Source organism: Drosophila melanogaster, chromosome X, assembly GCF_000001215.4.
Source record: "Drosophila melanogaster chromosome X".
NCBI classification, from domain to species: domain Eukaryota; kingdom Metazoa; phylum Arthropoda; class Insecta; order Diptera; family Drosophilidae; genus Drosophila; species Drosophila melanogaster.
Window position 1 is genome coordinate 13,912,117 of NC_004354.4, and position 25,017 is coordinate 13,937,133.

Sequence of the window (25,017 nt, forward strand, 5' to 3'; positions counted from 1 at the left end):
ATTTATGCGCCGCACAAAAGGCCAAGTGCATCAACTGCAGATGAGCAACATTTTTTTGAAATATTAGAATTCTGTAGTTCTGTAGTAGTTCTGCAATCCAGTTAACTGGTTAGATGATCAACCTGGCTAATTACTACTATTTAACGCCAAACTTAACCTTGAAAACGAACATCAGTAGTACCGACATAATATTGACTTATAGCCTGTGTTTTTTGAACATTTCAAAAGCGTGGTTACCAAAAAGGGTCTACCTTTTAAGCATTTTGTAAGAGAGGAGTAGCAAAAAAAAAAAAAAAAACCCGCCCAGTAGCCAAGAAGGCTGAGAAGGAAGCCCACGCCACATCATTCATGCCACAACGTCACCAGGAACCAGGAACATGGAACTTGGAGCATGGGGCACATGCAGCAACCACTGCGGCAGTAACTTAAACTGCACCACCAGTTGGACCACCAGATAGCAATTATATGTATATATATATATATATCTTCTGTATTCTGCACTCTGCTTTTGTGGCAAGTGATTCCCCTTTTTGAATTTGCCAGGCTTAGGCTGCTGCCATAATTTCCATCGCCGGTCGTCGCCACAAATCTGCCAACATAATTTTGTTATTTCACTGCCACTTTGTTTGACGTGCAAATGTTTAGCTTGGCCCGGCTTAGCTTGGCTTCTTGGTTCTTGGCTTCTTGGGTCCGGCACATCCTGGTTTTCGGATGATTTTTCAATTTGTGTGTGCCCCGTGTGCCTAAGACAATCGGTCTGAATAAAAAAAAAATAGATGAAAAAACCAAACACACTGCTGCGGTTGCAACCCGTTCCGCTGTGGTCATAAGTAACTTTAAATTATGATGAAAGTAATTTTCTGCTTCAGTGGCGAACGCCGCGCCAACTTTTAGTCAGCGTCAGGGCCGCAACTTGATTTACACCCCGTAAGGAAAAGGTGTGGAAAAAGCGATGGCTTTTGGGTCCAATTGTATATCCTACGATCGGTCGACAGGAACCGGCAACAATAGTAGTCAAGTGTAAATTAAGTAATTGTCGGTCGGCAGGAGCTGCAAGTAACTGGCAGCCAGTAAGCAGTGAGCAGTAATCACATAGTAACCGGTAACCAGTAGCTGCTACCGTTGTCATTAGTGACAGGCCAACATGAGAGAAATGCCGTGGTAAGACCAAAAACATAACAAATGAAAAAATACCCCGGGATCGGGACTCCAAGTGCCACGACTTCTGTTCATAAATCTCCGTGCAAAGCAGACAAAATACGGGACATCCAGTGCCACCCATGAAAAACATGAACGAAGCTCTACATGGATGGATAGATGGCTTATGCAATGGGAAAATTGCAATCCGAATGAAGAACTTGAAACACCTTACCTTACCTTACCTTACCTTAGATACTGGGATAATAGTTAATATAATGGAACTGAAATTACTGATAAATCAACCTTTGTAATTTTTGTATTTCAAGTTTTTCGTTGCCCAAGAATCCATTGGAATTAGCAACAAGCCAAGCTGTGTAACCCACAGGGCGTTGATAAACCGCAAGTTCGCCCAAATTACAATATTGTTTGCCATTTGCAGCAATGCTCCGCGTAGTTGTACAAATTTGCATAATAATAATCACCGCCAATAATCTAAAAAAAAAAAACCGAACCCAATTCAAAACGGAAACGCAAACGCACAAACTAAAGACAAATTACTCACAGCCGCCCCCGCAGGGCAATTAAGCCAGGCTAACATAGAAAATAATAAAAAAAAATATAGAAACAGATCAACTAAAGGAAATCTCAAATCTTTGTAATGGACCCCAGCATATTTGTACAATTAACAGTTATGCATATTCTTTTTGGCCTCGTTGCATGCTGCCGGACTTCAATGGAAATTAAGATCAGGCCATACCTGGCCAAAAAACCGAAACATTTTCCACTGAACACTGGGACATTTCAATTGCTGGTCGACTGAAACTAGGGAAAAAATCGCAAAACTGGCAACAAAAAACAGAAATAAACAAAAAAAATTTGGAAAAAGAGCGAAATATTTGGACCAGCAGCTGTTGGCAGGGATAACGAAAAATAAAATAAAAAACACCAAAAAAAAATATGTAAAAAACAAGAATGAACTCTCGCTGCCGTTTGGCTCGTTTATTGCTTGCTAAAACAATTTAAAAGCAATTTGAGTCACGTTCGTGAGTCGAGACGTGGGCGCGGGGAGATACGGATACTGAATGGGCATTCATTGAATTTGCATTTTCGTTGGTCGAACCAAGTCTGGAAGTCACCCGAAAAGCCGTTGCAATTGTTAGCCAAAGTTTCTCGGGCACTTGGCGAAAAAATAGTAGGCCGAAATGCATTAATAATCTTAATTGTATGGCTATGCAAGTAAGTCACAACGAAATAATTTAAATTTATATTTAATAAGATGCTTTTCGATGCTTTTCTTCATTTCATCCTAATTATGAGTCTTAAAGTAAACCCCATTTAAATTGGAATTTTTGCAAAATTACTTAATTGATTACCAAACTATTCGAAGGCATTTCTTTCGGTGCGTTGGTGTGTTTTCTGTCAATTCTTTTGGTGTCAGATTTCAATTTTGTTTCGTTCATTTCCAATGCGTATCGTTTGCTTTAAGGCAACCACAGCGGCAGCAGCAGCAGCAGCACCAGCAACAACATCAAAATAGGCATTTGGCGGCATTTTTACAAAAGCAACCGCCGCCAGTTGCAAGTTTATTAATTCAGCAACAACTTTGCAACTGTTTTGAGTCAGCAACGGCCAAAGCAACAGCAAATTGTCATCCCCCGCGGCTTGTTTTTCCCATGTGAAATTTGCATTTTCATATGCCGAAGTGCTTGGCTGTTGCTGTTGCTGCAACTGCAGCAATTGTTGCTGATGCTGATGTTGCTGCTGCTGCTGCTGTTGCTGTTGCTGCTGCGTGGTCTCCACACCTTTTGGCAGCAGCAGGAGCAGCGGCGGCAGCAGCGTTTTGGCCATTGTGTTGATTTATGTTCGCATTTTGTGGTCATTTCTCTTAGTTGCCCGGCCAGAGGAAAATGTGACAGCCTTTAGCCAAATCAGCCAACTGAATATGCATCTATATATCCATATGGCTCTGAGCATCTATATGCGCACATAGCCTATACTTTTTTTGGTAGGCACTTGCTATTTAAGGCATTTTTACCTGCTTCTCCGAGTCGAGTAATCTCAATTGCTAATTGAAGTCGTTCGAAATAACTCACCTGCAAGACAAAAAAAAAAAAAAGAGAAAGGAAGACAAGTATTTAGTACGGATTCGTATTGTGAATATTTCTTAAAAGTTTCAAGTATTTGGATAGGGGAAATGTCTTATTGGAATGTCGAATATTTTTATGTTATAAACAAACATTCTATAAAATAGGCTAAAAAATCCCCTTAAAAATATTAATAATATAAAAAGAAAATTATTTTATTTTTTTAAAGGTTTTCGCGAAACAATAGCTAACACCTTTTGGCCGCTCCGTTCGCTTCGGAAAAGTCAAAAGTTATGGGTTTCATTAGGCCGCATTCGATAGGCAGATAACGAGTGACCCAGGCGGACTAACTGCAAACCTTCGAACGACTTGCAACTCCTTCGGTTGCAAGCTGAACGATGTGGCATTAGCACACACCCGCTAATCTGGGCACATAACTCCAGTTTCGTCGGCGATTTCGAGTGCGGTGTGCACAACAAATGCGGAAGCACTTTCCAAAGATGCAGACAACTCCTCCAATGATGGAGCCACTTATCGGGCGCCCCCAAAAATTGCAATTTATATATATATATGTATGTATATGTACGTATATATCCTGCAGTGTGTATGTATGTATATATAATCTGGAAAATAGTTGAGCGTAATCGAAATTGCGCATCGTTCTGGCAGGAGGAAAAAAGGCTGGAAAATTCGATTAAAGGCGACCAGGTAAAATGCAATTAGAGGGTGGGATGCGTTATTAATGTGGAGCGCGAGCTCTGGCAGCCAAACGAGCTGCAAAATATTGATATACATATGCCACATATGTGCCCCAATCCCCTCTGCCCACTCCCACTCCTCCTCCCACCATCCACAACAGATGCACATATAACATATATATATATATATATATATATATATATATATATAAACTCGGTCTAGGCATGCGGAAGCGAAAAAGCGCCAAAAGCCAGCGAAAAATGTGCGAAAAAACTGAGAGATGAAAACGCTGCTACATGAAACCAAGGCCACGAACCGCAGACTAAAGTACCCTTCAAATGTAATATTAGTTATATATATTATATATATATACTAAAGTCTAATCAAAAGGATTACGCACTGAATGATTCATGCTAAATTGGATAGTATGTATTAATATACCATTGATCGCTAATCGATTACAATATTAAATACCTACTGCATCTGACACTAGCATACATAGAAAGTAGCTCAATAATGTATCTTCTACTAAAAAATGCATAATTTTGAGGACATATTTCAAAGTATCATATCAAAGTAGTTGAGTCTAGTTGTATCTTAGCAAAAGGAGCAGACCAAACGAAAATCGGTAGCCAAGGCGCTGCAGTCCAAGTTGCGGGGCCTGACTTTATATTAGATTGCCAAGTGGGAGGTGTTCACGCACACACTCAAACACACAAACACACACACACACACACACACACACACGGGCAGTGAGTGCACACGGATAGAGGGGCTAACAAGCCGGGCCAAGACTTGTGTTAAATGAAAACGCATTAAAGCTCGGCGAGCGTTTTCAGTGGGCGTGTTGCGGCTGTGCGAGGGGCAGCAAATAAAAAGGGGGGGGGGGGGGAGGGGATGGGGTGCGCTATGAGGGGGCTGGGGGCGTGGCGGGCGGCAGCAGTGGGTGTGCCGTAGATGGCAAACGGCGCTGCCAACTCGTTTTGCGCTGCCTCCTGCCCCATCTGCTCCCCTCTAATTCCTTGATTAATTTTGGCATATACTTTTAATCGCGCGCTCAAAAGCAATGGGGAAAGCTGGCATTTTGAGTTGGGAAAGTGCGAGATATATGAGATATGTACTGCATATACTACATAGCATATACATAATCGTTCTTTAAAAGATTTAAAGTACGAGTGCGAATTCCGACTGAAAATAAAATTGTAAAAAAATCACTTTTTGATTGATATTAATGCACAATTGTTCTCCACAGCAAGTGGACAGCACACCAGAGTGAGCCACCTCTACGATTGTCAATTTGCCACCGATGGTTGCGTTGATGATGGCGACGGCTTTATCGCTCATTGTCATCTCCATCTATATATATATATATATGTATATATGTATATATTTTCCGAGTGGGTACCTCCGATGTCTAATTGGAAAAACACGTGAGCACGCACAGCTGCGTAGTTGTCATAATTAGAGACTACTCTATAGCCAATATATATATATATTGCATATCCGAGATCTAGATGGGCTGCCGCATAATGGGCCAGCGGATGAGACACTCTATTCCATTCGCCTGGTGTTCAATATTGCCGGGCGAATATGAAAACTGCAGAGGCGAACAGAAAACTGGGCGACAATTTGCTAGATTGATTGAGGCGTCGTCCCCCAGGTTTCCCCTTTTTCCGCAATTCCCCTAGATTTTCAGGGTTTCAGAGAGTTCCTGGCTACCGGGATGCGATCATGTGAACCGGTTTGAGCAATTAATGCCTTAAATGCGCCTGCCTGGTGTGGCATTGTTAATTAATAACACGGAACCCTCGCCGTTCGCAGATCGCAACGGCGACTAATTGTTAATGCAAAAATCGTTGCAAGTTAGAAAATCAATTTTTACTTTAATGACCTGACAGGTAAGTGCATATTAAAATCGACCAACTGGCCCTCCTCTTCGCTGCTTAAGTGTTAAGTGGGTAACTAAAAATATGAGTAAGATCGTCGATGTTATGAGATTTGAAATTGGCCAGCTCTTCACTCAATCGCACATATCGGATCATTAGAATATTAATAACGATTCCAAAAAAAAAAACATTTATCTTTAAGATTCCTATATCTTACTAATAATATGGGTATCAAGGATTTGAAATTGCCGTTTTGTGTTTAAATAGATGGCTTTCCAACAAAAGCCATGTCCATTACGATAGTATATGTCTTTGGCTAAATTGGCTTTTCACGAAAATATGCCTTACTAATTATTTTCCAAGTGCTCATTTAAAAAATATTTATGTTTTGTTAAATCCCTCGCAAAGCTTCAAATATACTTTACGATTTATTTGCAGCGCCGCTCTGAGTCTCTCTCTCCTATCTTTTGGCGTTTTGTTTTAAGCCACGCCCCCGAAATTGCAGTTACACGGGGCCAGTTTCAAAGTCACAACTCGACCGGCAACACTAAAAAAATTCCAAAAGAAACCGCCCCGAAAAAAAAGCGGCAGAAGCAGAAATAGTGAAAAAAAAAAAACAAAGTGCAACCGCAGGCCAAAGCAAATAGTGTGTGGAGTGGGCGTGGCCAGTTGGAGCGATGCGAGTTGCTAGTTGCAAGTCGCAAGTCGCAAGTCGCTGTTGTTGCTGCTGATGTTGCTGTTGGCGGCGGCGGCGGCGCCTGGCAAATGCACAAGGCCAAAAGACTATAATTAAGCCATGCCAGAGGCCAACTCAGCCTGGCCGAAAGGAAAATGCGGCAAAAGGGAGGGGTGGCCCGACAAGCGACAACTTCCTTCTAACCTAAAAACCAAAACTAAAAAAAAGCTGGACAAGAGGGGCGGACAAAACAGAAAAAAAAATGATACGCAAAGTGAGATGCAAAACGACTTTTATGCAAAATACTAAACAATATCCGTTGTGCGTTGTCAACAAATGACATGAAATTGGCAACAGCAGCAGCAACACTCCAGCAGCAACATGGGCAAAAGGAGCACATTTCCGTTTCAAGCAATTTCCGCGAGAGTCTCTCCAGCACTCGAGTGCCATTTGATTGGTAAGCAATTTAGGCAGGCAGGCGACAGCAGCAGCAGCAGCAACATCGGGCCAAAAGCGGAGAAAACCAGGAGAAAGGGGCCAAAGGAGCTCTGAAGACCAGAAACCAAAAAAGGAGGATGTATGAAAACTTTGCTGCAACATCTCGCGACCCTGACCCGCAACAACATGTTGCATGTTGAGCGTACGCCAGCAACAGATCACGCCAAAACAAAAAAGATACTCTAACTGCTTAAAATTTGAATTTTGAACTTTTTATAAAAGCATTTGGAAGTATCTTTACAGCTAATCGGTTGACACAAGTGCAGCAGACAAGAAAAATGATTTATTGGGCTGTAAATATTTTCAGAAGTCGTAAATCTTTCGAAACAAGCCTTTTGATATATGAACTTAAATATCAAGCAATAATTTAGATATTAAACAAGGGTTATGCCTTCGACGTTAGAATGCCTGAAAATGCATTAAATATTTGTAAATTGATTGTTGAACAACTTTAGAAACCAACAAAGTTTGTTTACTATTTTGACATATATGAGTTGGTTATTATTAATTTCCTAAAACCTTTAAACCACTTTATCTAAAGGGCATCCACAGTCAGTTTTCAGCCTGTGTTGATCTGACTTGCCATCTCTTCGTCGTTTGATCTTGTACGCATCAAATGTTGATGCCTCATGTGATGCCGTGGATGCTGGTCGAGCATCCGTTCGTCTGCTGATTTGTATATCTAATTTTCATAATCTCCCAGCAGCAGCAACAGCAACATGAATGGCCACATTCGCCATGCCACAAGCCGCAAGTTGTTTCTGTCTCTGGTTGAAGGAAAGGAAATCAAGTCTCGCTGGCTCAGAGGCCTCATTTGAATGCGTGCCATGGATATAAAAAAAAAGGGGGGGGGAAGGGGCCATTTTACCACTGGCCAAAAGGGGGTGGCCAGTGGGGCGGTGGGCTGCTTGCAACCACAGGCGGCACGTTTAGCAACGCATGTCAACGCAACAGCAACAACAACATCATAATCATCGAGTGAGCGCAGAGTGGGGGGGCAGTTCTTTTGTAATTAACACAGAATCCGCTTCCGGCAACAGCCAACATATAATACAGTCAAGAAAAAAATGTGTTGAATAGCCATAATATATTCTATAAAAAAATATGATAGAACCAACTTCTACGATGGTGCTCAAAATCTTGCATTTTCAGGACAAGTAAGGAAGTGTTTCATGAAATAAATCTTTAAGATATTACATATATATATATATAACTTAAAACTTCATAACTCAAGATCCTTGCTACAAAACATTCCTATTATTCTGCCCCGCAATTGTGTGCGTGCGTGCCGGCAGCAGCAACATCAACAGCAGCTACCTGCGACATGAGCGACATGAGCGACATGAGCGACATGGGCAACATGAGCAACATGTGTCCGATGCGTTTAGCGGGTGGCCCCGCTGCAATGTTATGTAAGCTCGTCTGCGACATCTTCTAGCTGCTGGCAACATGCACCTGAGCCACGAGAATGACGAATGACAAGACATGCAAACGAGTCAAGATGGCCAGAAGGGAATGGCATGGGGCAGATAAAGGAGACAAAGGAGAAAAGGAGACAACGAGACAAGGAGACGTTGACAGTTTGGGCCTGGTCGTGGCCAAGATGTCACTTTTCATTAGGCAGCTGGACAGCCCGGCTGGCTGCTGCCGTGTATCCTGCAATGTTGCTAGTTGGTTGCGGCTGCTGTTTGGGATGATGCATGGGCACCTGTTGCATGGCGGCGTTTTAGATTAGTCGCCTGTAATTAGTTAATAACATGGCAAGGCATGTCTAAATTGCAGTCGCGACATCAAATTGCAAGCGGCTGCATTTTGATGCATGCATTTTGATTGATGTTGCTACCGGGCCAGCAGCAGCAGCAAACACCAACAGCGTTTCAGTCGCCCGAACAATGTTATGCATATATTTAATTGATAAGTTTTTAGCACATGATAAATTTTAATATTGTGTGGCAGAGGAACTTGCTACTCTGACACAAAAAAGAGCCACTGATGCAGCAGCAACAGCGGCAGCAGCAGCAACATCAACAACAGCATTCAGCCACCTGTAGCTGGGGCAACATAAGCCGACATAAATCCATTAAAGCCGCACAAATTCCAAGTAAATTAAAAGCAGTTAAACTCAATTGATTTCGAGACGCAGCAGCAACAGTAAGAGGAGCAGCAGCAACAGCAACAGCAACAGCAACAGCAATAGCAACAGCAGCGGCAGCCACAACACCTCGGCAACAATAAAAATAAACAACCAACGAAAAAGGAGGGGAAAAAAATCCAAACTGAAATGGAAGCTGAAATGGAGACCCAGAGGCCTCGGTTCAATAAATTTTTATCGCAGCAAGCGAGTGTGTGTCCGTGTGGGCCAAAAGGAATGCGTTGATAGTGAAACAAGAGCAACGGCAGCAGCGGCAACAGCAGCAACAGGCTAACGACAACCGACAGCCAACAACAGAAGCCGCATTCAAGGCGTTGTACAAACACATACATAACAACAACAGCAGCAACAAAAACAGCAACAACAACAGCAACAACAACAGCAACATCAACAGCCACAGCAGCAACACTACAAATTTTTGAGAATTCAGCCAAAAAAAACCAAAAAAAGTTAAAGGGTTACCAAAAAAAGGGTCACAACAACAAGGAGCCGCACATGACTCATATGCCAGCAACAGTAACTATCTGGATTTTTTCAGCGCTTTTAGGGTTAACCTCTTGCAAATTGCTTTGATTAAGCTGTGAGAGCTCAACTGAATAAGTGAGTGACTGACTCACTGACTAGATGGCAAAGAGGAATATGGAAGCGTGATGTTGCCAGGACTTTATGGACTTAATCTCCTGCTAAAGGGGAAGAAATGTTGCAGCTTAGAGGAAGCACTAAACTGATGGTGGGGATAATTGTGTGGAAAAGTCTACTTGTGCAAGTTTACTGGCATATATCATTGCAAAAAAAAAAAAATAGCTTTATCTTTTTCACAATTTCCCAAGTAATTCGGAGAAAGAAAAGATACGGAATGATTATAGCCAACACTATTGGCGCCCAACGTGGGGCATGTAAACTTTTGCAGAGAATGCATTTATAGAAATGATTTAATAAAAATGTTTATATTTAAATATACCGTAGACTTAATGTTACTACTGTTTTCTTCACAATTTCTTTGCCACCATTTAACGTGGTCAAAGTTGGCCAAATATTTACCGGATCCAGCTCTTTAGCTTCATCATATTCGCGGCACCCACGCATGGTTTTTGATAGCCCAACTGCACAACACACGTCCCCCTTTTCTTTTACCAACATTTGGGCAGCATTTGCCATTTAACTGACCCAAACCGCCAACTGCAAAATGCAAAATGCAACTACTGCCACTTGTGCAACGCCAGCAGCAGCAACAACAAAACTTTCTCTGGCCAAGAATGTGCGCAGCTGCAGCAACAGTTGCCGCAGTTGCAACAGCAGCAACAGCAACAATCCTCGCATGTGGGGATAAAGAAATGCTTGAGGCCCAAATGAGAAAAAAAAAAAAATGGAAAAATGAAAAAAAATAAAATAAAAGACAGAAATACGCGGCCAGATAGTCCCAAGTCTTCCGTCTTCTAGTCCAGTTCAAAGCTTTTGGTCCACTCAAGTCATTCATGGCAATTGAAAGGAGAGGGTTAAAGGGGCCAAAGGCGGGGGTTAAGGGGAGGAACAGCACCCGCCGCGTGTCGATTGAAAATTTATGATCACAATTTTGGTTAATGCATTTTCGTGTTTGTGCCATGATTACCAAATGTTATTCACGCTCCACTGACTCGCCTGGGATGTGTTTGTGTTCGTACACAGAAAGAAATATGAGATTGAATTGTAGGATCAATATCAATACGATTAATGAAATAATTTTAGGGCTTTAACTTATTTGCTACTTTATAAGCTAATTCAAGCCCCTTTCATTTGGATATGCTTTTTAAAAGTGTATCCTTCTTATATTTGTTTCAAATACTGAAGCCTTTTCAAAAGTGTCTTCCAATGTCTCTCGAGTTTTTTAATGGTGTATGTGTGTGTGTGTGTGTGAGAGTTTCCTTGGTCAGCAATCAATGCCAAAATGGCGCGGGCGCATTGCGACTGCTTACGGTTAACTAAACATTCCAAACGCTCCAATACGAGCAAACAAACGCTGGATGCAAACGCCATGGCGGCCGTTTTCCAGGCCCGGCATTAAGTTTCAGCCGCAGTTTTTCGGGACTAAGTCTCGATTTTTGGGTCTCAGGTCTCCGCTGGTGAACACCAATAAGTAGCCATGCTAAATGGCAGAGTTGTCACCATCCTACACGAATTCTGGTCATTAAAGCATAAAGTGCAAAATTATTTATTCGATTGCTTGGTACTTTCGATCCCTTTACACAGTTTTGCAAATTGGAAATTAGCTAACATTTTGCAATTGAAACAACAGGTGGCAACCCTGGCCTAATACAATCCATTTCGGCGGCGGCTTGGCAGCTGCCGTAAACACATTTCTGCTCGTTTCTAGTGGTTGTTGGTTGTGATTGTTGCTGCTGTTGTCGCATTTCCGTTTTGCTGCTGCTACTGCCGCTGCTGTTGCTCCCATTTTTGGGGTTAGGCGGCTGGCAGGCGTAGGATTGCCGCAGGAGAGCCGGGCTAATGTGTCTTGTAATTTGCATGGCCATTTGTGAAAAAAGTGAAAAGTTTTTGTTTCATTTTTGCCTTATTTTCTTGGCCGCCGCGAATCGCTGCCATTGCTGTTGCTGCTGCTGCTGCCGCTTTTTTGCGTAAATTATGCGGCATTTTTACCGTTGCCGGTGGAAAACAGTAGCACTTACAAGCTCCTTTTACGGCCGCCTGACTGCTGACCAAAAGCGGGCAAAAGCAGTTGGCGCTTTTCTCATTCAAAATAGTCACCAAAAAGCCCCGAAAATAGCAAAACTAGCGAATAGAGCCAAAAAATGCCAAGAAAATGAGCAACTTTTTATGGTTATGATTGCGTTGTGTCTGCTGCTGCCGCTGCGAATGCTAAATATGCCATGGAAAATGGTGGAAAAATGGAAATGCCAAATGTCCCTGCCCCCACAGCAGCCGCATCCTTCTACTGTCCACGTGGGCGTATGAGCAATGTGGCTCAAGTTGCTGCTGTTGCTGCTTTCACACACAATTAGCGTATGTTGCATCTTTGTGTGGGTGTTGCACCTTCGCCCTCCTTTTTCGCCTCTGCGCCATCCTCCTGCAAGCAGCTAAATAGAAAACTGCAGCATGTCCATGAATCATGCCCAGACTTAAGTCTATTGTTGCTGCTGCCGCTGTTGTCGTTGACACAATCAACAGAAGCAGCAGCAGCAGCAACAGCAGCAACAGCAGCAACAGCAGCAACTGAAGCAGCAACATGAGGAGCAACAGCAATTGATTTGGCCAACATACGGGCTGCTGATTGCCAGCCCCTGACTTGGTTTCTTTGACTAATGATACAAACGACAACAGCAACAACAGTAACACAGTAAGAGCAGCAGCAACAACCACATTGCACGGCAGCAGCAACATGTTGCCGACACGCGCTCATCGTTAGCAATGCGAACGAACACTTGAGATTTTCTCGCAGTGTTTTATGCGTGGGCTCCGCTTGGAATGCCTTAGACATTATGTATAGTGTATTTCCTGAGAGTTTTTCGCCGTCATTGTTGGTATTGCTACTTGGGAATTTCTGGTATTGCTGCACTTGAAATATTTCGCTGCTCTTAGCTGATGATCTTTGCTATGTTGCTGCCTGCTATTTATGTTATTCTTATCAATTGTTGCAAGCAGCAACATTTGCAGCTGCCGTTTGTGTTTTGCAGACGCAAATGCAATTAGTTATATGATAGCTTACCGCTAGGAATGCTGTTGATTTGAACCAAATCCGCCAACGATTGTTGTTGACACTTGGCTTAACTGGAAAGGCATTGAAATTGTGACGGCTACCGCTCTGAAACACAACTCTCGGCCAATAAACGCATATATATTATAAATTCGCATATATACAAACGAAAAATCGAGGATCTCCAAACAACCGACACCTGTTCGCCGCTCAATATCAAAAGAGCACGTGACCAAGCTGCAACATCATCGCTGCCACAACGGCAACATGTTTTTGTTCTTGCCGTGTCGAGCGGTCAACAGGAGAAATACATATTAAAAATAAAAAAAAAATTTAACAAATCCGAAAACAGCAGCATTCGCCTTGTAATAACATAATTCACACGCTGTCCGACTAAAAAACCAAAAAAAAGGGGTGTGGCACGCGGGCGGACGAGCAGCACGATTCCGATTGTGAGGCTGCGATTGCCGGCGGGTTAACAGCGATAAATCGATTGGGCCAAAGGGGCAACAGGTGGCCACAAAATAACGCTCCTTGTTTAAAGAAAAGAAGAAAAAAAGTTGCAAGAAAAAAAGCTAAGGCACAAAACCAAGGGCAAGGGCTAAAAATCAACTGGTTTTCGCAAGGCAAGGAGCAGTCAAAAATACAAAAGCAAACTGGGTCTGTAGGCCAAACGAAAAAGGAAACAGTTAAAACCGCGAATAAATAAGATCAAAGCCCTGCTGAAATTTCAAAGATCTTAAAACAAAGGAAGGCAAAATAAAAAGGAAGCGCAAAAGGCGCGCGTGCAACCTTGAGATAATTTAATCGGTTCTGTTTGAGAGCAAACACAGGCAGACACACACTAAATTAAGAAGAAAATAATGCAATATATATATATATATGTATATATATGTACATATCTATGTGCATATAAATAAAAGGAAAACTAAACCACACACAACTGCGAGCGGCAAAATGCACGTCGATGATGCCGATCGAGCCAAAATGCAGCCGCAAACAATTGAAAGCATTTTCGCAAAAACGCAATTGCAGAACAAGAGCGAAAGCGTTGACAATAGTGGCGAGAAAACAATGCGTTGTGAAATTCGGTACACACAGAGAAAAAATGTCGTTTTTAACATTAATAACACATAATTTGATAAAGCATGCATTTTATGAAAAATGCTGTCCGCTATGGAGATCCGCACAAAATACAAGTTCCAAAAAATTAAATGATAGTTTAAAATATCAATTTGACACAAGAAAATTCTATATGACTAAACTAAAGGTTTTATCTTTTGAAAAGAATTCTTCTATATTCATTTTATTTCCTAATATAATTGTCTTATTTTCTTACTTATTTTCTGCTCACTTAAGCGCCAAAGTTTACCATCTATTGTTTTATTTAGAAAGATCTCGAATGTTCAGCACGCATTTCTCCCCCAATGTTTTCGAATGTTTTCCCACATTTTGCCACCTCCTCCCCCTTCTTGGCCACGAGATTTGTGCAAACAGAAGGGAGTTCAATACAGAAGTGGATTTCCTGTTGCTCGATCAGCAACTTCTTCTTCACAGAAGGCTCTTCAGGAGCTATTATGTATAGAGAAATGAGTGCTGAGCATCATCATCAGCAAACACTGATAAATTATTTGACAGATTATATTTGCGTTGAACTTTGGGCCGTGGTAAGAAAGACGGCGGCAACATTAATAAAAACGAGAACACATGCTGACGGCATATCTCAGGTGGGCAAAAAAGAGGGGGCGTTTCACAGGGGGGGTGGGGGTGGTTGCAAGGCACAAGTGCAGCCACAAGTTGATGAGGCAAACGCAGAAAGAACCAAAAAATGTGATCAGAAGAAAGGGAAAATTTAAATACCCTCACCATTTGCTTCAGAGGAATAAAATAATTTAAATTAGATAATAATTTGCAGCCATACAGCAAATACATAAAATAAAACTTGTTCTACATAAATAAAAATTAAAAAAAAATTAAATTTCTCACAAATTCTTTCATCGTAAAGTTTGTGTGCGAAGTTATTTTATTGCTATTGAGGAAATTTCATTTTTTGGCTGCCCTCTGCGAGAACATTTATAGCTTGAATACTGCCTGCCTTTTGGCAAGGGTATTTGCAACACAAAAAGAAGCATACTCCATGTTGCAGCTGAGAGAAAGCTTGGGGTCCGCTGCACTTTTGCCGTTGCTCTAACAAATGAGCGTCATGTCTTTGCCCGTCGCAAAACAAATCTGAGCAATTTTTTATGATAAATAACACCCGGCTGAGGGGTAAATAGATGGGGGAGATGCAGTTGGAGGTGGGTCGGGGTTTACGTACATAAAAACATACATACATACATACAAACATACATACAACTAGGCAGAGACTGTTATATTTAGTGTAGGCCCCCGGGCAGTTAACGGCAAGCAAAAGGATGGGCGGGGGGACGGGGTTGGTTGGTTAAAACGGTGGGGAGCGGCAAACAGCCGGCAGCTTGTGCAAACAAACAAATCGCCGTAGATTTATTTTAGTGCAAAAGCCTTAACACACTAAATTGCTCAGGCATGCGTGGGTTAACCATCTCTGTGGCTTTGGAGTCCACAGGAGACTCGAGCAAGGCGATCCCATTGCGAACCAGGAGGGGCAGCATATCGATGTGGCGATGAAAAATACTGGCTTTCAACGCGGTAATTAAAAGATGAATCGTCCTCGTGGTCCTCACAACCTCTATGCCCGTCTCACTCGCACACTAGCTTATCTCCCCTCTCGCTCTCTCTCTCTCTCTCTCTCAGACAGGCTGAAGTTCGAATACAAATTATGCTTCATTAGGCCAGATAACGCCCCAGATCAAGGCTGGAACATATATCCAACAAATACATTGGCTGACCGGCAATAAGGCACGTATGTATGTATGTATGTACCAGTATGTATGATTGATTAATGCTTTTAACATGTCCGCAGCAAATTGGAATGGAATGGAACGGAATGGCATTGGAATGTGCCGGCGATAGGCGGGAAAAGTCGAGCTAACGGTCTACGGAGAACAATTTCCACCTCGATTTTAAACTAATGATATTTCGCGTGTTTAATCTTTTTACAAATGTGCCATTGTTAATCATCGGGAATAAAGGAGGTGTTGTCATCAGGAATAGTGAAATGAAACAGTTCCACAATTGCGTATAATTCCCAATCAACAATATCTCGGTATTGGAACATAATTAAAAGATACTTTTGACTGGCAACATATGTAAAACGAAACTTAATTGTAAAAGCCGAAACCGTTGGCTCATTAATTCTCATTTCGAAGGATCCGCTTCCGACCAAAATTTTGTTTTATTGCGTTGCGTTTTTTTTTTTATTTACTTATTTTTTTTATCAGCCAGCTGCAAAGTGTTCTTTGAAATTCGCGCGTGCCAAAAATAAATTTCAGCTTTAAAGCGAAAAAAAAAAACAAAAGAAAACGTAGGAAGAGGGGCCACTGTTTTATTTTCCCGAGGATGTTACCTGCTGACTTCTGTTTCGGTTTCTGTCTCGTTTTAATTTTTATGGCTCCGGCGGAACCCTTGTCTTAAATGCGTTCTGTTCATTTCATTGCCGTTGGCAGCTGTATGTCGTTTCGTTTTGTTGACCCAAATTTCTTAACCGAAGATTTCTATCAGACGAGCCTGGCCAGAAGTGCATTTAAATTGAAACCCTTTTGGCCGCCGGGTTACCCCCTTATGTTTTAAGTCTAGTGAAAGTTTCTTGGCGCGTGACTACTTGAGCGTAGGGTAGACGAAAGAAAAAGGGTAAAGAAAGTGAGTTCCTGGCCAGCTGTTTGGCTAACTGTAAATATACCGTTAGGTTCTTAACCTCCCCCCCGGAGAAAGTTGTCCCTTCGCATTATTGCAAGATCAATCGATCAACAGAGGAAATGAAAGATGGTGATGATTATTTGTTTCCCTATAATAGCCTAATCGTGTGATACCGTCTGGAGAAAGTTAATTTTTTAAGCGGTTTGTGTGGGGCGAATGCAACAGATGTTTCCACGAGTTTCGTTGTACTCATTCAAATATATAAATTCAAATATAAAATAGAGCTTGAAGCTCTCTAAAAAATAAATATAATTTTAGCTCTCAGTAAATATCACTAGTTGCATTTTATAATATCTGTGCTTTTCTGACTTGATGGAAATCATGATTCCCAGGCTTACCCAAATTACATATTAGATTAGAAAAAAAAGAACAACCTCCGCGCTCAGATTTCCGCATAGAACTCACCTGCAACGAAAAGGCAATGAAGAGAGAAAATTAATATCAGTTTGCAGGAAAAATGAAGATGAAAATGGCAACTCTTATTAATAGACAATCAATCAGCGGGTTCCGACAAAAGGCCGACAGCCATTGTGGTGTGGTAGCAAGCCGATCTTGGCCAGCAATTCATCCATGGACCATGTATAGAGTCTATACACCGAACACCAAGATAATGGCCACTGTATGGCCCCTGCTCTGCAATTAAGCGGCAATTCAGTTCAGAATCGAAATTGGAATTGCAATGGGAATGGCAATGGGCAATGGCAAATGGCCAATGGAAGTGGCCGGCCAGACATGGGCACCAAAGGCCCATGGTGCGGAGTCAAGTGCAAACACTTGCGACCTGTCAGCGTCCAGCGGCTAGCAACAATGGCCTTCTTGCTTTTCCGCTCTGCGAAATTGATTAAACTCATTCATAATGACAACGGCAGCAGGTTCAATAACGAGTTCTAGAACTCTAACATTTGATTTGTTTCCCTTTTCAGCCAGAATCATAAAAATCGCATATACATAGGTTTGCCTTTTATTAGGGTATTAAATTATAAACAAACCAAGTAATAATCAAATTAAAGTTTAAGATTTAAGTTTGTGAAGGAATATATTTCCATTTTTTGACCAAAATATATATATGGTTTTTCATTTCCCAGCTCACTTTCAAGCTGTTATACTCGAAGCAGAGAGTATCTCCTGTCAACAGTCAATTGTGGCTAATGAACTAATGGACACTTCATGGCCAAAAGCAAGCCGAGTAAAAATCACTTCTCTTTCTCTTTTTGCTTGTGGCCTAAAAAGTGTGACCAGGCTCGGTTTTTGTTGTGGTGGAGAGTGGGGGAGTGGCGAAAAATAGGGAGAAAGGAAAGGCGTGGCCAGCAATTTACACAGGCCGCACAAATGGGGGAAAAAAGATATGATCCAATTCAATTTAAGCGCGTGTCTCATGGCGAAGGTAACAACAATTTCAATGCATATATTTGTATTTGCAATGACCCAGCTGCCAGTGTTGTTGTTGTTCCTGCTTGGTGTGTTGTACAAATGCAATTACAACTAAAACACACAGCAGGCGAAAAACACGAGGAAAATGTGGGGGGAAACGGTGGAAAACATGGGGAAGGGCTAGCCAGTAAACGAAACACGAAGAGCCATCATACATACACACCACCAACGAGAAGGTGGACAAATCGGGGTGGGGGAAAACAGCGGATACAATTATTTTTTTTTTTTTTCTGTTTTGCTCCGCCCACTTTCCCACACCCATCGCAACGAATGACGAATAAACGCGAATGGGGGAAATTAGGGGAATGGAAAATCGAGCCACTACGAAATTGTTTAAGCTCTTAACTTAATCAATTAATTGCAATTAAAGAATTTGCATGAATATATGGTCACCTTAGAGCTTCTCAATTTGCATTTGGTCACACTACTCGCGAAATATAGTAAATAATTTATAAATATTAAACATTTATAAATATAAACCTGTCTCACATTAAAATCAACAGCACTTCCACTTCCACTTCAATCGCTGTAATAACAATAAATTCACTTCCCAGTTTTAAAGCTCTTTCTCTTTGCCAAACTTCTCATAATTTTTGCATACCGAAAAAGGAAACGCAAATCAATCTACCCTTTTTCCCGTAAAAAACAAAAAAAAAAAAAAAACAGAAAAATAAGAAAGAGATTGTAGCCGGCGGTGGAGGGAAGAAAAGGGTAGCGGCACCAGAAGAATTGAAAGGCGTCTGCATTTAGATGAGACAGAGTGGGAGGAGAGGCAATTTCGTGGGGCGGGAAGGAGGGCGGTTTTCCTCTCTAGGTGACGAACGTCATCGTCGCCGCACTCAAATCGTGGGAAAATGTTTTTCACGCTCCTGTTGCTGTTGTTGTTGCTGTTGTTTCTTTGGCTCTGTACTGCAGTGCTGTTGTAGTTGTTGCCACGTTGCTCAGTATCTACGGGTGTGTTGTTGGCATTGTTGTTGCTAGTTGTTTGTCTGACTGTGGGCTGATGAAAAGCTTTTTTGCCGCTCGCCGCAATTCGTTGCGCTGCATTAAGCAGGGCAAAAACATAGAAAAGTCGCTTAAAATATATACAAAAAACTAAGGCTCCAACTTATATATATGCTCTAAGGATTTTTAGTTGCATTGCCAACCGAAGTGTGTGAGTTTTTTTTGGGAAAATATAGAAGAAACCAACGGAAAGTTTGTATCTATGTATTCAGTTTGTTAACTAAAAGACCCGTATACTAACTAAATTAAAACAAACCAGAAAATTGCGGACATTTAGGTACTTGTGTGCAGATTATATAGCCATAAATACGAACAACAAAACGCAGCGCCGAATATAACATTCACCTGATCTTCCAGTCGGTTTCTTTGCTTATCGCACACGCATGCCGTGCCCTTGGACCTCCCCCCTGCCGCCAACTGTCGCCCACCGACCAAATCCACCGCCCACACGAGCGCACTTTGCCTTCGCCGCTCCTTATCAGCGGCGAAAAAAAAAAAAAAGAAAAAAAATGTAAGCGGCAGCGTTTATCGCCAAAACGGCTGAGCACTTGCATATATGCAATTCCAAACAATTTCTCCGCTGTGCGAGTTTTGTTTCTAATTGAATTTCAGGCGTTTTCAATTTCTTTTTTTTTTGTCAGCTTGCTTTGCTTTTACGGCTCGTTAGACTGATAATACACAAGCAAATGACTGATAAAGCCCAAAGCCGGCAATAATAATAATAGAAACAACAAATAATGATACTTGTGCGAAGTACAACAACAAAAATGGTCGAATATAATTTTTACAGCAGTTGAAGACATTTGCGATTTAGCATCACGACAGAAAGTCTGCCATTCAATAAAATATTGCAAGAAAGCAATTGTTATGCTATAAAATTAAATTAAGGATAGCAAAATAGGATTTTCTATGTCGTAAAAATAAAATACCATACAAAATATGGAATATTATATGTGCTTTACAGTACACTTTAGCTATTATTTTGTATTTTAGAAGATATCCTTACTAAATACTTTCTTTTTTAATATTTCCTAATTTATAAAATAATTTCTTAAAACACTCTGAGTATGTTTGCTGCCAGAAGATTTAAGCCTAAAAAATCTTAAGCTGTAGAAAATCTTTACGTAACTACCACATTTGCACGGCCCACACTGCGTATGCTTGACGCATCGCGTATACGCCATGTGTGCGCTTGTGTGCGTGCGTGTGTGTGTGTGTGTGTGTGTGTGTGTGTGTGATCGTGCACTATATGCGATTTCACGCGACTTGACTCACCCTGTTTGCTTATGCAGCAGGCAGCGGCAAATAGAACACAAATATAACACCGCTCTGGCAAAGATAAATATTGCACAAAAACCGAATATCAGTCTCTAGGTGAAATTTTCGATTTCCCTTTCTTCTTCTTCTTATTCTTCTTCTTTTCTTTTTGTTGACCAATTTCCTTAATTTATATCATGTGTGTTGGCCTTTTGGACTTCCTTGAACTTCATATGCGTTATGCATGCATTTTCAAACGTGGCGTTTATTTCTTGTGCACTTTTTGTGCACATTACACAAAAAAAAAAAAAAACCGAAAAAAAAATGTAGAAAAACGTTGCAAATATTAAGAGTGCGGCGGATAATTAGGGGGAATTATGAAGGCGAACGGCACGAACTGAAAGGAATTTCTGCCTTTGAACACGTAGACGCGACGCAGACGCGATGACGACGCGACAGCGACGCAAACGGCGGCGTCAGCAGAAAACGCGTGCAGCCTTGAGAAGATCGCGATAGCGACTGAAACAGCAGCAAATTCACCAAGAACATGCACAAATCTCAAGCGGCAAAAAACAAAAAAAAAACAATATATACACAGATGAGAAATAGAATAGAATCACCGAAACGCCAGGTGATTTTTGCGCGCGTTTTAAAACGCGCGCGCGCACGCTTCTAAAGGATGTGTTGCTGCTATGTTGCTGATGTGTTGCTGCTGCGTTGTTGCTGCTGCTGTGTTGTGGCTGCAACAGTTGCTGCTGCTGCTGCTGCTGCTGCCTCTGCTGTTGCTGCAACTTCTTCTCGTTGCAGTTGCCTCAGTGGAAAAGCGCGCGACGACGCATACAAATAACTAACTAACAGCGGCTGTAGTAAAATGACAACTGAAACCGCAGCAGGCGAAATGAAAACGAGTAACGATAGAGCAAAAAAAAAAAAATAAAAAAAAAGAAAATAAAATAGAAGAAAAAAAAAATTACAAGGCACACACACAAGCCACGGGCAAAATAAATAAAATAAAAACTGACGATGGGCAGCGGCGGCAACGACGACGGCAAACGCAGCTGCAGTTGGCTGGTTCTACGGGTCAGAGATGCCAAAAACGCTGGTGATTTGGCCGGAAAATCAGCAGCGCCCACTTGGCTTGCACTCGCGTTACGTAACCCTTTCTAAATTATTATTTTTTTTTATCGCAAAGGACCTTGAAAATACGGTATCCGTAGGATATCCTGATTATGCTATCCTGATTATGTTGAAAGAAATAAACTGCTAACAAAGAGCATCCCACATCTTAAGCTCCAATATTTTTTTTCACGCACTAAAGTTGTTTTTAAATATTTTTAAACATAATAATATAATATATATTCGTTTTTTTTTCTTAGTTTCAACCCAGATCAGCACTGATTCTAACATTCTTTTTGCAAACTTTTCACTTTTCGCTGCACTCACCGTCGAGATGCAGTGCGAGCGAGAGGCTGGCGGCGCGGCGCGGCGAGCGGGACGGAGCCGAGCGGTGCGGCCAGTGCGACAGAGAGAGAGAGAGGGGGGGTGGCGAGATCGGGCGGCGGCACTTTGCTGCCACGCTTCGTCAGCTGTTCGTTAGTCGGTTTTTTTTTCCTTTTTGTTTTTATTTGTCGTGTGTGCGGAAGTGCAGAGCGTGGCGTTGGCGACGACGCCGGCAGAGGCGGTAGCGTCGGCAGCGGAACGCAGCGGCGTAAGTGCAAGGCCAAGCGCGTGCGAAAGAGAGGCAGTGATGGTGGGAGAGAGACAGGGAGCGCATAGTGTGGGACAGAAACAGGTTTTTCTAATTTCCTTTTTTTTATAATTTAATTGTTTTATTTCACTCAATATTTCACTTCAGCTCAATATTTTTTTTAATTGGCTTTTTTCTTTATACTGTAATTAATAAAATTTTTTTTCTAATTTTATTATATTTAAAGTTAATTGGAAATTGATCGGTGTTAAATTGCGATTTACGCAATTGAATTTCTCCAAAGTCGCCACCCACTCTTAGCTCAGTTTACATTCACAATCATGCAGGCCAATGCACTGAAAGAAATCTAGCATGCCCCCTACTCATTGAAAAATGCCTTGAGCATTGAAATATTCAAGAAATTCAAAATTTCTTAGTTTGAGGGCGGTTCTAATGGGCTTTAATTACATTACTTAAATACTTTTTTAATTGAGTTCCATTTTTTTTATTTTCTGTGTATGGATGTCTTCTACCATCCATTTGCAAACTGCACGCGCGTGCCCTTGAAAACTTAACCCAGCAATCGAGCCAAGGCAGTTGTTGCCAAGACCACCCACCAGTCCACCCATACCCCGCACCCACACATTGATAAGCCCCACCAACGCCCCACCCCCTTTCCGCGGGCACTTTCAAACTGTTTGCTGGCAAACAAAAGGAAGTGCACAAATTGTTGAAATTTTCTTAGCGAAATCAGCAACAAACGAATTCGAATATCGCACGTAAAATGTTGCTAAGTGCCAATGGCCAATGGTTTTCATTGCCACAGTTTTTATACAAATGCGGTAAGGTTTTTCTTTCTTCCTCCCTCTTTTTTTTTCTTTGATTTTCTTTTTTTTTTTTGCATCGCTATTTTTCGCCAAGTTGCGCAAAAAGAACGAAAATAATTCGACAAAAACTCAACACAAATCACAAGGTATAAGGCGTAGGATCTGAAGTACGCAAGGAATGGGAAAAGGGTAGAAAGTGCGGGTATGGCGACAAAGGGTTAAGGTTTGTCTAAAGTATAGAAAAATAAGATATATTTTAAAGAGAGATGGCTGTAAAACTCAATGAAAAATCTATTCCTTTTCAATAAATATTATATTCACATAAGTAGTTTAACTACAAGATATTTTTTAGCATTATATCTTAAAGAGATGCATTTTTCAGCGATCGAGAAGAGTGTAAATGGCCAAGACTTTCTAAGTGTAGATATCCGCAGGCTGATTTACATATCTGTGCCGATCTGCACACATGTGCGGTTTGTGTGTTTGTTTGTTTGTTTTATGTGCGCACGCTGCCAATTGCGAGAAAAAAAAAACTGCAATGTTCAAGGTCGTGCGGCGAATGCACCTAAAGCAACAACAACAACAGCAAGAACAGCAGGAGCAACAAAAATAACAAACAATCGGTCATTCAGACGATAACATACGCAAAATGTTTGAGTTCTACAAATTGTAAAAACTAGTGCAGGAACCAAATGGCGACACACACCCATGAAAAGTACAGTGGGCACTCGCGAAATGGTGCAAAATGGTGCTTATAGCTGTCGGCATAAACATTATTAAAGTAAATTTGACGTATACGTAATATTTGATCTTCTCTAGAAAATCGACTGAAAGTCCTTAAATAATATCCGATCTTTTACTGTACGCACTCGCGTATCTATTGGTGTGTATACATATATATATATATTTATTTATATACATATGTGTGTGTGTATATAGAACAACAATTTGCGCTCGTCAATTGCAAGCGCGTCGCTGTCGACGTCGACCGCGACTGCGGCGTCGCTGCCATTGAATTTTCACTGTCAAGGTCGAACGTTGTTCTGATGCGCAACGCAATGCGCAATGCGATCGCCGCGAGTGGGTGTGCGAGTGGGCGGGCAAGCGGGGTGAGGTTGGATCGCGCCGAGGGAGAGGGCCGATATGTGCGAACGAAAACGAGAACACAGCGGAGAAGGAGAATGAGTGCACAAAAGCTGTGGGAGAATGCTAAAATGCGAAAAGAAGGAACAGGGGGTGGGGGTGGGGGGGTATGGAAACACACGAGAACGAGAATGTGGGAATGGAGAATGCACACGGTCTGTGCTTCCTCTGCGCACAAGGCGCACAGTGGGCGTGATCATCAAATAGCGAATAATAAATAAAATATATTCTTATATTGCAAGATTTCAAAGTAACTGATCTGAATAGTTATCAACTTCTGAATGCGCTCTTAATTGAATTTCCATTTCGTTCGTTGGTGTTCCGCCCAATTCCATTACCGTTCGTTTCATTCATTTTCTTCGATCGATCACCTCTTGACCCACTGTGCGGGTGTATCGGTACGTACACATGTATATGTGTTTGTGTGTGGGCGCTGTGGCGGAAACGATATGCGGCTTATGTAATGCGACAGCGACAACAACAATCAGCGGCGACGCGTTGGCAGCGTCGAGTGCATACGCACACGCCTCCACCGCCCGCCGCCCGCCAAACCCCTTCGCCAAGCGCCCCACTGCACACCCACACCCCACACCCCCCCCCCCCCGCACGACACAACCCCAGCACCACCCCCTCTTCATCGCCACCCTTCGCTAAACGCTTCCTGCACATTGTTGCTACGCTTTTCATATCGCTCGGTGTCTATTTTTCTCTGTGTGTACTCTTATTTTTTTCCCCTGACTTTTTTGATATATTTTTTTTTTTCTTTTTTTAGCGCCTTTTGTGCTTTTTGCATGTTTTCCTATCGCATTTGTTTTCTCAAGTTCGCGCGCAGCTATTGTGCAATTTGTCATAATACCGCCCCGGTGCTATCCACGCTAACCCACTATACCATTACCATTGCCATTCCCACCCACCCGCGCACGCGGCGTATGCGTAATATTTCAAGAGAAGTGCCGACAAAAAAAATTGCAGCGTTTTGTCAGCGTTAAAACGTAAACAAAAACAAGCCGCCG

The 25,017-nt window shown here is 41.9% G+C and overlaps 1 protein-coding gene across 7 annotated transcripts in view; it reads right to left on the reverse strand.

Moving 5' to 3' along the window:
* Positions 1-25,017, reverse strand: part of mamo (maternal gene required for meiosis) — a 144,412-nt gene that overhangs the window by 66,001 nt on the left and 53,394 nt on the right. Inside the window, exon 1 of one of the 7 annotated variants that reach the window (NM_001201660.3) lies at positions 20,366-21,227. The exons of 5 other annotated variants lie outside the window; for them this stretch is intronic. The gene's annotated coding sequence lies outside the window, so the exon portion shown is untranslated. Of the gene's footprint in view, positions 1-2,513; positions 3,234-20,365; positions 21,228-25,017 lie in introns of those variants that run through there. One more of the 7 variants, NM_001258733.1, reaches the window with a different exon arrangement.